Genomic DNA, 15,097 nt, shown 5'->3' on the forward strand with positions numbered 1-15,097 from the left:
AGAAACTGTGAAATAATAAATGTGTGTTTTAAACTACTACAATTATGGTAATTTATTACACAACCATAGAAAATTAATATACCTATAAATGCTACTTTTCTATTGTTGTTTTTCTATTTCACTTACTACCATCATCATACATTCATTTATCTAGGCTTAAAATATGTCACCATATTTTTTTTTCTTTTCCACCATTACCAACAATACCCAGTCATTCAATAAACCCTGTCTGTTGCATCTTAGTTAGATTACTTCTGTGACCATCTAATCAACTAATGGAATATTTCCATAACCCAGAAAATTTCCTTATGCATATTTCTATTCACTTATTCTTACCCCAGATTCTGGAAAAACAACGATATGGTTTCAACCATCATAGATTAGCTTTATTGCTAGAACCGAAAAAAAAAAAAATGGAATTCTCTATTAAGTACTCTTTTGCATTTGCCTTTTTTCACTCAGTATGTTTTTGAGATTCACCCGTATTTGTATATGCAGGTCATTTTCTTTACTCATTCACTCATTGAAAGATTTTGTGTCATTTTAGATTAGTCATTTAGACTAATGTAATTCAATCTTCCTTGAACATTAATGTATTTGTCTTTTTGTCAGCATATGTTTTCATTACTCTTGGCACTATATCTAGGAGTAAAATGGATGAATCATGGTCTGAGTGTATGGTTAATATTATAAAAAATGGTAAAGCATTTTCCAAAAATAATGTAATATTTTATACAACAGAAATAAAAGTTTCGGTTACAACCAATAAGCATCATAAGTTGATATTATTTAATTTTAGCTATTCTGGTCGTGTAGCCTGTTTTATTACACACAGATTTTATTTATCTAGTCATATATAAATGTTCAGTAAATCTACGTTGCATATCTCTCCTTACTAGTAGTCAACTACATCTGTTCATAGTCTAACCACTCGTCTACACATAATCCAATATTCTATCTTATTTATGGCTTTAATTTATTTCCGTTCCATATAATTATTTACATTTTCATCCTCCTATCAAATTTAAATGAATTATCAAACAGCAAGTTCATGTCTCCTGAGAATTCTTCCTTCGTTGAACAACTAAAAGTAAAAATAAATATTTCGGTCTGTCGTAGTCTTAAAGCAGTGATTTTAGAAGTATCATTCCAAGATCAGCAACATAAGTATAATTTGGGACAATGTTAGAAGTTGAAATTATCCAGGCCTTATACTACACCTACTAAATCAGAATTTCTGAGAGCGAGACCAATCAGTCTATGTTTTGACAATACCTCCAGATAATTCTGACGCCTGCTAAAGTTTGAGAGCCTTATTCCATTTTTTATAAAATTACTACTGATATTTTGTATGGCAGTTTATGAATCTGTTTTATTCAATGGACTATGAGCTCATTGAAGCTAGGGACTACATGTTATTCATTTTTGTACCTCTGGTAACACCAAGGATCCAGATTTGTACAGCATAGAAAAATCAATGCTTGCTGAATTAAATAATATTGAAAGGTGAAACAAGTTAATTTTTTCTTTATCAGTTGAGTACTGAATAATGATGTTTATCTTAAAATACATGCCCTTTGCTTCAATTTTACTTTTAGTACCTCAAAATAGACAAAATCAAAAATATCAAAAGACATGTGTTGACTTGCAGTATTTAACTGAGCCATTTTATTTCATTTTATTTTTAACTGAGCCATTTTAAATACAGAGAAACTAGAAATATTCTTTCTCTCCTTCACTTATTAAGTCTGACTCTCCTGAAAGGGGAAACATCTCTAGATGTTATTAAGAAATAATTTCCTTTCCTTCTGAAAAAGAATTTTATATGCTTTTCTTTTGGAGGCAATAGTTATTGCTTTCCTCCTTGGAATTAATTCTTATGGTTAATGAGTGTTTTGCAGTAGTTACAGTCATCCTCTCCATTGTTGTTGATTAGTTGGTTTGTTTGCATAAGGATTCTCAATTTAACTGATTATTTTACATAGGAGGAATTATTGTTATACCTGAACTGAACTGAATGCTCAGGTGTACACTCTTTAATAATTCTCCTTTTTCCAATTGCTGTTTGAAGACCCTCTTTAAAGGAACATGATCTTACCAGAGTTCTAAATTATTATAGTCATAATTCTATTGACACCTTCCACTACCGGAAAATGTCATGCATAGAATAACTGAAAGGTCTTCTTTTTCAAGTTTATCTGTAGACAAGTAGTAGTCAAAACAGCTTTTAAATTAATTGTGTTTTTTGTTCATCAACCCTATTTTAGTTCAGATCTTCTAGTGCAACATTAGTAAGCATGCAGTTCTTTTTAGATTTAAGTTTGTATTCAAACTCATATAATGTAAATTTATTGACTCTATGGATTCTTCCAGATAAGGATTTTTTTTTCCTAAACAAAAATTAGATGAGTGTTTAGTAACAAACCATTTCTGAGTACTGGTGTCATGTGAAAATCTAACTTACTCCTTTAAAAAAAATTTTTTTAATGTCTATTCATTTTTGAGAGACAGAGAGAGACAGTGCAAGCAGGGAAGGGGAAGAAAGAGAGAGGGAGACTGAGAATTTGAAGCAGGCTCCAGGCTCTGATCTGTCAGCATAGAGCCCTACATGAGGCTTGAACCCACGAACCATGAGATCCTGACCTGAGCAGAAGTTGGACGCTTAACTTGAGCCACCCAGGCGCCCCATAATCTAACTTACTCCTAAGGAATTGTTTCTCTTCAGTGATATCATATGTGACTCATTTTTTTCAAGTTCTTACTTTGGGCAGAGAAAAAAGAGAAATCTGAGTCTAAATGTATCTCACTGGAGGTTGAAATAAACCATGCATAGGTAATGACGTTATAATTGAGTGGCACTAAAATTTGACGTGCATCAGAGCACAGGTCTACAGATCATCAGAGACTCACTGACTTGATACCTACCCAGATAATTCTGCTACAAAAAAAAATTTATTTATTTATTCTTATTTTTTTAAGTTTATTTATTTATTCTGAGAGAGACAGAGAGAGCATGATTGGGGAGAGTGAGAAGGGAGAGAGAGAGAGAGAGAGAGAGAATCCCAGTCAGGCTCTGCGTAGAGTCCAAAGCAGGGCTTGAACTCATGAAACCGTGATATCATGACCTGAGCTGAAATCAAGAATTTAACGCTTAACTGGCTGAACAACCCGGGGGTCCCCGAACCAAATTTTAATAATGAAATCAATATGTTCTTTATTTAACAAAAAATACTTCGACCCACTTCAGTCAATCAATCAGCAAAGTGTTTGCATTGCACTTGGCACTGTTGCAATCACAGTATTTATAATATACCAGACTTACTGTGATGGGCTGACTTTTTAAGGTTTGACATTGTCTACATTTCCTCTTTCTTTCTTTCTTTCTTTCTTTCTTTCTTTCTTTCTTTCTTTCTTTCTTTCTATCACCTATCAGGAGATATACACTCTGACTTAATCCTAATGTTAATAACCTTTGAATAAATCTAAAATAAGTTTCTTTGTAACTAGTAGTACCCATCAAATATGATAAACAGTGTTTTAATAATAGTTCACAAGTTAGTCATTCAATAGCTTGTAAATCAATCAGAATATTTGGATATTTTATTCTATTTTTAAAGTACTACTCCATAACCACCTGTTATGGGTGCTCTGGGTGGTTCTAGGGAAACATTATTTGTTGTCCTAGACTTCAAGTCAATACCTTGACTTGGAGGTCCCAACTAACAGAAACTAAGTGATAAAAGTGAATTATTTTCAATTGCTAAACAATTGAGTCAGAACTGAACATGTTATGAGAATAGATATGTTAGATTTAGTTTCTGGTCCTCAATAAAACTTTAAATATTTTAAATATTTTAATAAAATATGCATCTTATTTTGGAAAATTTTCTCTATAATAAATTTAATGTTAAACATGCAAGCTTCTGTGTTTTATTTTTTTTTTAATTTTTTTTATTTGACGTTTATTTATTTTTGAGACATAGAGAGACAGAGCATGAACGGGGGAGGGTCAGAGAGAGAGGGAGACACAGAATCTGAAACAGGCTCCAGGCTCCGAGCTGTCAGCACAGAGCCCGATGCGGGGACTGTGAGATCATGACCCGAGCCGAAGTCGGTCGCCCAACCGACTGAGCCACCCAGGCGCCCCAAGCTTCTGTGTTTTAGAAAGAACTTGGAAGTTCTGATTTTTTAAGAAGACTACTTTTTAAGTTTCTGTTTGTTTCAAGCCACCTCTTTGGCAATAAAGCATGTAATGAGGTGGGTGGGCTTTTTGAATGCCCCCAGTTAATACTGTTTAGTGTTGTGTTTAGAATACACACACACACACACACACACACACACACACACACACACATATATGGCAATAATTATAGACACTTACATAGTTTCCTATTTATATTGACTTGATCAAAACTAGTAAGAGTGGCAATAGCTCTAAACTTGTGAGCTTCTCATAATTTAGTTATCAAGTAAGTAAATTCATACAGACATAAATAAAAAAATTACTTTCATTCATTTACACCCTTGGCTTTACCCAGGTTAATATGCAATGGTCCCTCAAGCCTTGTGCTTTGGACATCTCCAATATCAGACCATTCAAATGTGGTGACCCATGATCTTTTTTATTGTATTTTAGTGAAAAAAGGTGCTGTTTAGCATTGCTTCCTCTTTTTACTATCCACAAACCTTGGTTTGTTCGATTGTTTTTATTTTTTGTTGTTGAAGTTTATTTTTAACAGGGCCTCCTAAAAAACGTAATTATTTTAAAAAAAAACTATCTAGTCCAGTTTTTATATTATGCTTTTTTTCTGTCTAATATGCAATTATCAAAGATTCAAGGAGGTGTCAGTATCCTAGGAAAGATAGATGTCTGAATCTATGCTACAAAGTCGTTAAAATTAAAAAAAAAGGACTACTTAAATCTAGCTAAAAACCTAGAGAAATCAATATTTTCTACTAAAGAAAGTATTTTTAAGTAACTGAATTGTGCAAGTTTGTGTGTATGTCAGTATGTGTTAAGGTGGCCAATGTTGGGCTTGTTAAACAGTTACTGATGTTGTGATTTGAAGAAATCATTTTAATCCCATTCTAAAATATATTATCCTCTGCATCTAAAAGAATTTGCCTGTATTGTTTACATAATGTAGGTATGTTATTTGTGAATGTGAATATTTTTATAATATTTTTTTCAGTATATTATAAATATCCAGAGTTTTGAAACATATAAAATGTATAACATTTTAAGACACTATTATGAAATATTTTAGAGTTTTCATGTTATTCTTCCATGTATAAGTTGTGCTCATTTTTAAACCCATATTTTTTGAGCAGCAAATTTGTGTCAAGCACTATGCTACTTGTCTCGTGGACTTTAAATTTGGGTACTGGGGTTTTCTAAAAGAGATGCAGATAGTGACTTTATGAATGTACTTTCATTTATGATAATCATAACTATTTAAAAGAAAATAAAACTGTAGGGAGTGATAACAGTGGATGGAATGTGTGTTTATTCTAACTTTGATGCTGAGACATTGACAACAGGAAGTAGTTGAGGAGAGAATTTGGGATTATGCAAATTTAGTCAGGGGGCAGCTTGCTGTGTTCAAGAAATTGAATATGGACCATATTAGTAAGGAATACAGAGATAGGTAGTGGTACAAAATGAGGCTTAACAGAGCCGTTTTAAGCAATGGAAAACTAATTTTTTAGATTTTCTTCTAAGTGCAGTGAAACAACTTTGAGGGCTCAAGGAATGGGATTATTTTATTTGTATTTTAAAATAACTTGTGGGTCCATATTAATAAATTCAGCCTGATCAAACTTTATGTTCCTCCTGCCATTATCTCATTCTTAATGTCCATTCTTATATATGTTCCACAGCTACATGTTATTATAATTTAGAAAAGCCATGCAGTTATTTTGAATTATGTGCACCTCTTCAAAAGTCAATCTTTGTAGTTTACATTCTAGGACCTTCTTAGACTTGAGTCTATTAATATTTAGGTCTAGAAGCAAAGAAGAGTGGTGAGGGTAGGTCCTGAAGGAAATCTGCATGTCTTGCTAGGCACCTACCTTAGGGGAGGCCATTACAAGTTCTTCAGGTAGAAGAGGGTTAACGGATTCATACTGGGCTGGAGGAGCAGCTTCTACCAGCAAAGGAGACTCAGCAGTATTTAGAAGTTCAGTGTCCCCAGGTTCATCAGGATCTGCCAATGTCCTTATTCCAGCTTTCAGAATCTCATTCTTTCCTAATCAATGCCCTTGATCTAACAGATGATACCCTGCATGGTTGGGGTTTCAAATTAGGTTGTAATTCAGTCACTTGTATGATGAGACTTTGGATTTGGTTTTCAGAAACCTCAGCTCTGGGGCTCCAGGGGATAAAGGCTTCCTTCAGATATAAAAATTTTTAGGTCATATTTGCTGAGCTTGAACTGAGAATTTAAAACCCTGAGTTCATTTTTTTTCTTTTCCAATGTATTCCAGCCCAATTATCAGCCAACCTCATTATACTGGTTAGTTTGATAAAATTGTTGTAAAGTATCAAATACATGGTCAACCAGAACCTTACTTTTGTAAGTATTCACTTAAGACTATTCAATTATGACACAAAAGAAAACACACACACACACACACACACACACACACACACACACAAGTTCACACATCCCCTTTTAAATGCATGGTGCTGAGTCAATTGAATATCAATATTGGGAACAAAAAAGAAAAGAAAGAAGAAAAATTGAAATGGAAGGTTGATCACTACCGTAAATCATATGCATAGTAACACTATCAACCTGGATGTGAAAGCAAAAACAATAAAGCTACTAGATGATAGCATAGCTGAATATCTCTGTGACTTTGAGGGATGTAAAGATTTCTTAAATATGACACAAAAGTCGCTACCCATAAGAGGAAAGATCGTTAAATCAGATTATAATAAATTTAAGAATTTCTGTTCATTTAAAGATGTTAAAATAGGGGCGCCTGGGTGGCTCAGTCGGTTGAGCGTCTGACTTCGGTTCAGGTCATGATCTCGCGGTCCGTGAGTTCGAGCCCCCCGTTGGGCTCTGTGCTGACAGCTCAGAGCCTGGAGCCTGTTTCCGATTCTGTGTCTTCCTCTCTCTCTGACCCTCCCCCGTTCATGCTCTGTCTCCCCCTCTGTCTCAAAAATAAATAAATGTTAAAAAAAATTAAAAAAAAGTTAAAGATGTTAAAATAGTGGAAAGAGGAACCACAGAATGGGAGAATCTATTTTTTAATAAACTAGAATCCAGGATATATGGAGGAGTATAAAACAATAAGAAAAGAGGGACAAAATAAATATCTAAATGACTAACAAATCTGTGAAATGGTTTCTAACCTCATTAGTCACAGGGGCATTGCAAATTAAAACCACAATGTGAGAGTTCTACACACTAACCAGAATGGCTAAAATTGAGGGAAACATTTAAAAGCTAAAACAAAAGAAAACTGACAGTACCAAGTGTTGTCAAGAATGTGAAGCAAATGGAATTTTCATATACTTCTCCCAAGAATGTAACTAGTATAATCTTCATAGTCTTTCACATATTATACTAAACATATATGTACTTATTTTATGAGTGAGTAATTTCACTCTGATAATACATCTGACAAAAAAATCAATCACTGTGTTCTAAAAGACATGCACAAGAATGTTCTTGAGCTATCTTTCAGAATACTCCCCCCCCCAAATAACTCACATGTCCATTTGTAGAATGCATAAATAAATTGGGATATATTTGTGTAAAGAAATTTTGGAATGAAATGAAAATCTGTTGTATCTATGCATAACAACATGGATATGCCCTACAATCATATCATTAACCCAAGAAGCCCCTTGTAAAAAAAGAATAATTGTATAATTCCTTTTGTATATGATTCAAACAGGCATTAGAAGTCATGATACTGATTACTTTGGGAGAAGAGGGAGATAGTAGTAATCAGGAACGTCATGAAAGGAGGTGTTTGAGATACTGTCATAGTCTTAGCCTAGGTAATATTTACATAGGTGGGTCTATTTTTTTCATTAAAATATATATATATATATATATATATATATATATATATATACACACTTCTCATTTTTTTTCTGAATGTATGTTGTACTTCAATATAAAAAATTAAATGAAAATACTCATGTTAACTATGGAAAAGAAATAGGTCTTTAACCTTTTATTTTTTTATTTGTTTTAAATGTTTTTAATGTTTATTTAATTTTGAGAGAGAGAGAGAGAGGCAGACGCAGAATCTAAAGCAGCTGCAGGCTCTGAGCTATCTGCACAGGGCCTGACTGGGCTCAAACCCATTAACCGTGAGATCATTACCTGAGCCGAAGTCATGACTTGAGACCTGAGCCCTGAGCCGAAGCCGGTCCCTTAACCGACTGAGCCACCCATGTGCCCCAACCTTTAACACTTTAAAAGATAATTCAATGAAGACAGTCAAGATTTATTTTTTTAATTTATTTTATTTTATTTTATTTTATTTTTTTTATTATTTTTTTTATTTTTTAATATATGAAATTTACTGTCAAATTGGTTTCCATACAACACCCAGTGCACATCCCAAAAGGTGCCCTCCTCAATACCCATCAACCCCCCATCAACCCTCAGTTTGTTCTCAGTTTTTAACAGTCTCTTATGCTTTGGCTCTCTCCCACTCTAACCTCTTTTTTTTTTTTTTTCCTTCCCCTCCCCCATGGGTTTCTGTTACGTTTCTCAGGATCCACATAAGAGTGAAACCATATGGTATCTGTCTTTCTCTGTATGGCTTATTTCACTTAGCATCACACTCTCCAGTTCCATCCACGTTGCTACAAAAGGCCATATTTCATTCTTTCTCATTGCCACATAGTATTCCATTGTGTATATAAACCACAATTTCTTTATCCATTCATCAGTTGATGGACATTTAGGCTCTTTCCATAATTTGGCTATTGTTGAGAGTGCTGCTATAAACATTGGGGTACAAGTGCCCCTATGCATCAGTACTCCTGTATCCCTTGGATAAATTCCTAGCAGTGCTATTGCTGGGTCATACTATTGCTGGGTCATAGGGTAGGTCTAGTTTTTTTTTTTTCAACTTTTTTTTTTTTTTTTGGGACAGAGAGAGACAGAGCATGAACGGGGGAGGGGCAGAGAGAGAGGGAGACACAGAATCGGAAACAGGCTCCAGGCTCCGAGCCATCAGCCCAGAGCCTGTCGCGGGGCTCGAACTCACGGACCGCGAGATCGTGACGTGGCTGAAGTCCAACGCTTAACCGACTGCGCCACCCAGGCGCCCCAGGGTAGGTCTATTTTTAATTTTCTGAGGAACCTCCACACTGCTTTCCAGAGCGGCTGCACCAATTTGCATTCCCACCAACAGTGCAAGAGGGTTCCCGTTTCTCCACATCCTCTCCAGCATCTATAGTCTCCTGATTTCTTCATTTTGGCCACTCTGACAAGACAGTCAAGATTTAAATGTGCGTGTATTTATCCAAAAGCAAAAAAAAAAAAAAAAAAAAAAAAAAAAAAAAAAAAAAATCTTGAAAATGCTTCATTAAAATGGTATTTTAAAAAAAGAATATGCAGTGATGATATTTTGCCTATCTCTACTGCTACATCACACCATGGACTTTCAGTGCCTTCTTTACCACTGAAACTCAGGTGATAAACATCTTTAAATCTAATCAGAGTTGAGAACCAATTCCAAAAACCTTGGACTCAATTCAGAAAACTCATCCTTAAGACTGTGTTCTCCAGAACTACCTTCAGTTTCAAAATACGTGTCATGCAGTGTTCTCCAAGGAGAGAATCAGAACTGGTAGGATGTGTGTCCATACATCTAATATAGATGGACTTAATTATATATATCTTTCATGTTGTATGCATTTAATGTATATTTTAATATATATTATGTATATTTTAAAGAAATATCTTAACGGATGACCCGCACAAGCGGGTGGACAAGCCAGAAGGTAGGGACCGCGCATCTGAAACTGCGCTCAGTCAGCTGGAGCCACCACGAAACCTACGCAAACCACGCAAGCTACGCCACCTATGGAGGTCGTTGGTAGGTGGGCGCTGCGCCGGCGCATGTGCGTGGTGAACAGCCTGAACCACGCCTGCAGCCGCAGTGGGGATGTCAAGGACGCCTGGCCTGCTAGTCACCATGGTCGTTCGCAGAGCCACTCTGGACCCGCTCGCCTGTGCCTGTGCCAGATTCTGAGAGTGAGAAGAGCCAGGAGCCCAGGTGGGTTGACCTGACCCAGGCGGCAGGCTGGACGGGTGTAACATTCAGAAGGGGAGGGTGGGAAGTGACCCAGCCTTGGGAGTCACCGTGCTTTGTGGCCAGTTCACCCCGTTCTGTAACTGCTTGCTAAGCATTTTTTTTTTTAAATTCATAATTGGAAACACAAATGTAAACAAGAATAAAAAATATTTGGGGGGGAGGAAAGAATATATATACATACAGACACAAATATATGTGTTTGTATGTTTATATATGAATGCCTGCTTATAATTTCCTTTTTGATAAAATATATAATTTTGAGCCTTTTTGTTATAGACAGTGTGCACCAGGCACAGAGAAAAAGGCAAGGACTCTGTCGTTTAAATGTCTGTTTAAGAGTTGAAAAAAAAAAAACCATTAATATTACACTGTATGTTAACTAGCTGGAATTTAAATAAAAACTTTAAAACAAACAAAAAAAATGAGTTGAAAAACAGTCACCAAGCAGATGATTACATAAAATGTATCAGTTTATGTGATAGAGGGCAGTGTGCTGTAAAAGCTCAGAGGAGAGTCGTATAAATCAGACCAAAAATGTCAGGATAGTGAGACATAATAAACTGATCTCTGCTTTTCCTAGACTACTACAACCTACTTTTACCTGAGGGCATCCTTACTCTGGCTGTTCTATCATCTTGGAAACTGCTCCCCCTAAATAATTGTATAGTTCACTCCCTTAGTTCAAGCAGGTTTCTGCTTGGATATATATCTCATCAGAGTGGTTTCCCTGGCCACTCTATCTCCCCGTGATGTTTTATTCACCTTACCCTAATTTATTTTCCTCCATAACACCTGATGTCACTTACTTCTTCCTAAGCTTTTGTTTGAGAACCAGTAGAGCATAAATTCCATCTTTATTATTCAGTGATGTATTTATTCTTAGTATCTGCAATAAATCTTGACACCGAGTTGACACTTGAAACAGTTTTGTTGAAGATGAATATATATAATGAATATATATAAATAATAAATATATATATATAATAAATATATGTAATTTAGAATTTGAAATATGAAAATAAATTAGCCTGAGATGGAGAAATGGAGAAGTGTGGAGAAATGAATTTTAGGCAGCCAAAAATCTTGAGACAAAAATCCAGACTGGCAATGATAGCTTAAACTCAGCGAGATGTGGTAAGGTGGGAATTATGCATGGAGCAGTGTTTAGAAAATAGAATTACATAACTTTATTATTTTTTTAATGTTTATTTTTGAGAGAGAGAGAGAGAGAATGAGTGGGGGGAGGGGCAGAGAGATAGAGGGTGACACAGAATCTGAAGCAGGTTCCACGCTCTGCACTGTCAGCACAGAGCCCCACGTGGGGCTCAAACCCATGAGTGTGAGATCATGACCTAAGCCAAAGTCAGATGCTTAAATAACTGAGCCACCCAGACACCCCTAGAATTACATAGCTTTAAATTAGTTGGAGATGGAGGTAAAGAAGAGAATCATACCAATAATACAATTTAAGTTTCTTGCTTGGAAAACTTGATGTTATGCACAGGAGAAGAAACAGGGCCCATGGTGTGAATTGTAATGATTGGAGTATTGGACATTTTGAATTTGAGGTGCTTATGGAATATCTAATTGCACACGTCTGGTTTTTAGGAATTTACTATATGGATCTGAATATTGGCCAAGATCTAGGGACTGGAGATAGACATCTGAAAGCCCGTAAGTGATAACTGATGGCATAGAAATAAATCAGAGAGAATGTGTAGAATAAAGTGGACCTGGAGGCTCTAGAGATGAGAACAGAAAATAGGCTCTGTAGCATGAGTGAAGATTGAATTTACACAGAGTGAGGAATGCCACCTTGTTCATAGGAATGGAAGATATTTTTATCTGATGGCTTCTGCTGTTTATATCAGTGTTATTCTATATAGTTATGACGTGCACTAGTCCCACTCATCAAACTTTGCCTTTTGTCAAAATATATTCATATACAACCCAGAGCTGCTTAATATAGATTCTTTATTATTGAAAGTTGTATGATTGAGTACAATCATACTTACGTTATTTGTATGTAGATGTGGCTTCTCCCAGAATCAGGTCCAGAGCAAAGAAACTGAATGGAAGTAGTTATTTGGGAGGTGCAGGGAACATCAGTGTGGGAGTGGAGAACTTAATAAGGAGAGGATATACTCTCCAACTTGTTACTAGCTTTAGTGTCTGGAACTTCATTTCGAGAGAGAAATTCTGGAAAATGATGTAAAAACACGTGCCTCAAAATTTTCTTAAGGGAGCTGGTGTATGTACATAAAAACTCCTATCAGACATAAATTGAGAGATGCTCTTGAAGGTGTGATTTTTTTCAACACTACTACCTATGTGCAGTGCATGTGGGCAGAGGACTTAAGGCTTTGGAGAATGCTTCTAGGCAAAGAGCTGTTGATGTTGCCAAGCACAACTAAGGCACAGGACTTGAGGTATCTAGGTGGGTCACTGAAGGGTTTCAAACTGTTCTAGTATTTTTTTTTTTTATTCATAGGTAAAACCATTCTATTAATATTTTTGCATATATTTTTATCATATATTTTTGCATATATTTGCAAATATTTTTGCATATAATTGACTCCATTCTTTTAAAATTTGATTTTATCCACTCTAAATAAAATCAAATTTTAAAAGAATTAGAGTGGGAGAGAGCCAAAGCATAAGAGACTCTTAAAAACTGAGAACAAGCTGAGGGTTGATGGGGGGTGGGAGGGAGGGGAGGGTGGGTGATGGGTATTGAGGAGGGCACCTTTTGGGATGAGCACTGGGTGTTGTATGGAAACCAATTTGACAATAAACTTCATATATTGAAAAAAATAAAATAAAATTTGATTTTAGATCCAGTGTTTATTAAGGGCTTATTTAATGTTTTCTTAATGTTTTCAAGCATCCAAGAGTGACTACATATTACATAACCAAAATGATCTTCATAATGTATATTGCCCTTAAAATATAGTTCAAATAACAGTAAAATAATTTGAATACCAAATCTGAGATGGATTATTCTATAGAATAACCATTTTATAGCAGCAACTATACTGAATGACTTTTCTTTGAGTTATTTCATATATGACTTCCTTTATACTTGAAATTGTTTTGATTATTTTAAAATAACTAAAATGAGGGGTGCCTGGGTGGCTCAGTTGGTTAAGTGTCTGACTTCAGTTCAGGTCACGATCTCACAGTTTGTGAGTTTGAGCCCCATGTTGGGCTCTGCGCTGACAGCTCAGAGCCTGGAACCTGCTTCAGATTCTGTGCCCATCCCCCTCCGGCCCACCCCTGCTTGTGCTCTGTCTCTCTCTGTGTTTCAAAAATGAATAAACATTAAAAAAAATTTTTTAAGTAACCAAAATGAAATAGAACATAGTATAAATTTACTGTCTCCCAAGAGCTGCTTTATTGAGAGTGTGCTCCATTAGCCTATTTTTCTGTCCTTTTCATATTTTCTACGAATTTGACTAATCACCAGTATAGTTATTGAATACATTTTTAATGGATTACATAAAAGAGATTTCATATAGTGTCTTTATATTTTTAAAGTTTGAACTATGCTACTGAATTATTGGTTTCTTTTTTAGCATAAATTTTTATTATTTTTCATCATATTTAGTTTGTATTTCTCATGAAAGCCCTCTTGCCACATGGTATTTATTTATTATATCTTATTTGATAAGAGAGAGAGGGAGAGACACAGAATCTGAAGCAGACTCCAGACAGGCTCTGAGCTGTCAGCACAGAGCTCAGTATGGGGTTCGAACTCACAAATCATGAGGTCATGACCTGAGCCGAAGTTGGACACTTAACTGACTGAGCCACACAGGCGCCCTGCATATAAGATTTTTTAAAAATGCTTATTTACTTGACAGGAATTTTAAACTCATTTAGGTACCAAATATGTAATGATAATCTTTCAATTGTTCTTGAAATCTTTCCAGCTACATGACTTTAAAATAATATTTTAATTGATAAATTTTTCTGTGTACTGTCAAAAATTTGCTAAGATATCATTACTTAAAAAAAGTTCTGTTGTGGTATAGTTGATATACCAAAAACTATACATATTTAATGTATCTAGCTTAATGAGCTTGTTACATGCATACATCCTTGAGACAATCGTTATAATAAAGGTAATAAATATATCCATTGCCTCTCAATGTTTTCTTATGCCCTTTGTGTATGTGTGTGTACTACAAACACTTACTGTGAGATCTATCCTCTTAACAGAATTTTTCAGTGCACGATGCAATATTGTTAGCTATATATAGGCACTGAGTTTTACATAGATTTTCAGAACTTATCCATTTGTATAACTAAAACTTTATATCCATTGAGCAGCAACTCCATTTCCCTCTGCCCCACCCCCTGGAAGCCACTATTCTACTCTCTATGAGTTTGACTACTTTAGATAACTCATTTAAGTGGAATTATGTAGCATTTTCTCCTCTTTTTGTGACTAGCTTACTTCACTTAGCATAATATCCTCTAGATTCATCTATGTTGCCAAAAATGGCAGGATTTCCTTCTTTTTTCAAGGCTGAATACTATTCCATTGTTTATACCACATTTTCTTTATCCATGCATTTATCAGTGGATGCTAAAATTGTTTCCTAATTTTGATATTGTGAATAATACTGCAGTTAACATGACAGTGCAGATATCTCTTCAAAATCCTGATTTTATTTCATTTAGATACATACTCAGAAGTGGGAGTGCTGGATCATTTGGTAGTTCTATTTTTAATTTTTGGAGGAACCCCCATACTGTTTTTCATAGCAGCTGCACCAATTTACATTCCTGACAACAG

The 15,097-nt window shown here is 35.2% G+C and overlaps 1 long non-coding RNA gene across 1 annotated transcript in view; it reads left to right on the forward strand.

Annotated features, from left to right (window-relative positions):
- Nucleotides 1-10,149: 10,149 nt before the first annotated feature.
- The window catches only part of LOC122199335, a 93,792-nt gene continuing 88,844 nt past the window's right edge, over nt 10,150-15,097 (forward strand). Inside the window, exon 1 of the long non-coding RNA XR_006193467.1 lies at nt 10,150-10,257. This is a non-coding gene — a long non-coding RNA (uncharacterized LOC122199335). The remainder of the gene's footprint in view (nt 10,258-15,097) is intronic.

Source organism: Panthera leo, chromosome A1 (genome assembly GCF_018350215.1).
Source record: "Panthera leo isolate Ple1 chromosome A1, P.leo_Ple1_pat1.1, whole genome shotgun sequence".
Lineage (NCBI taxonomy): Eukaryota > Metazoa > Chordata > Mammalia > Carnivora > Felidae > Panthera > Panthera leo.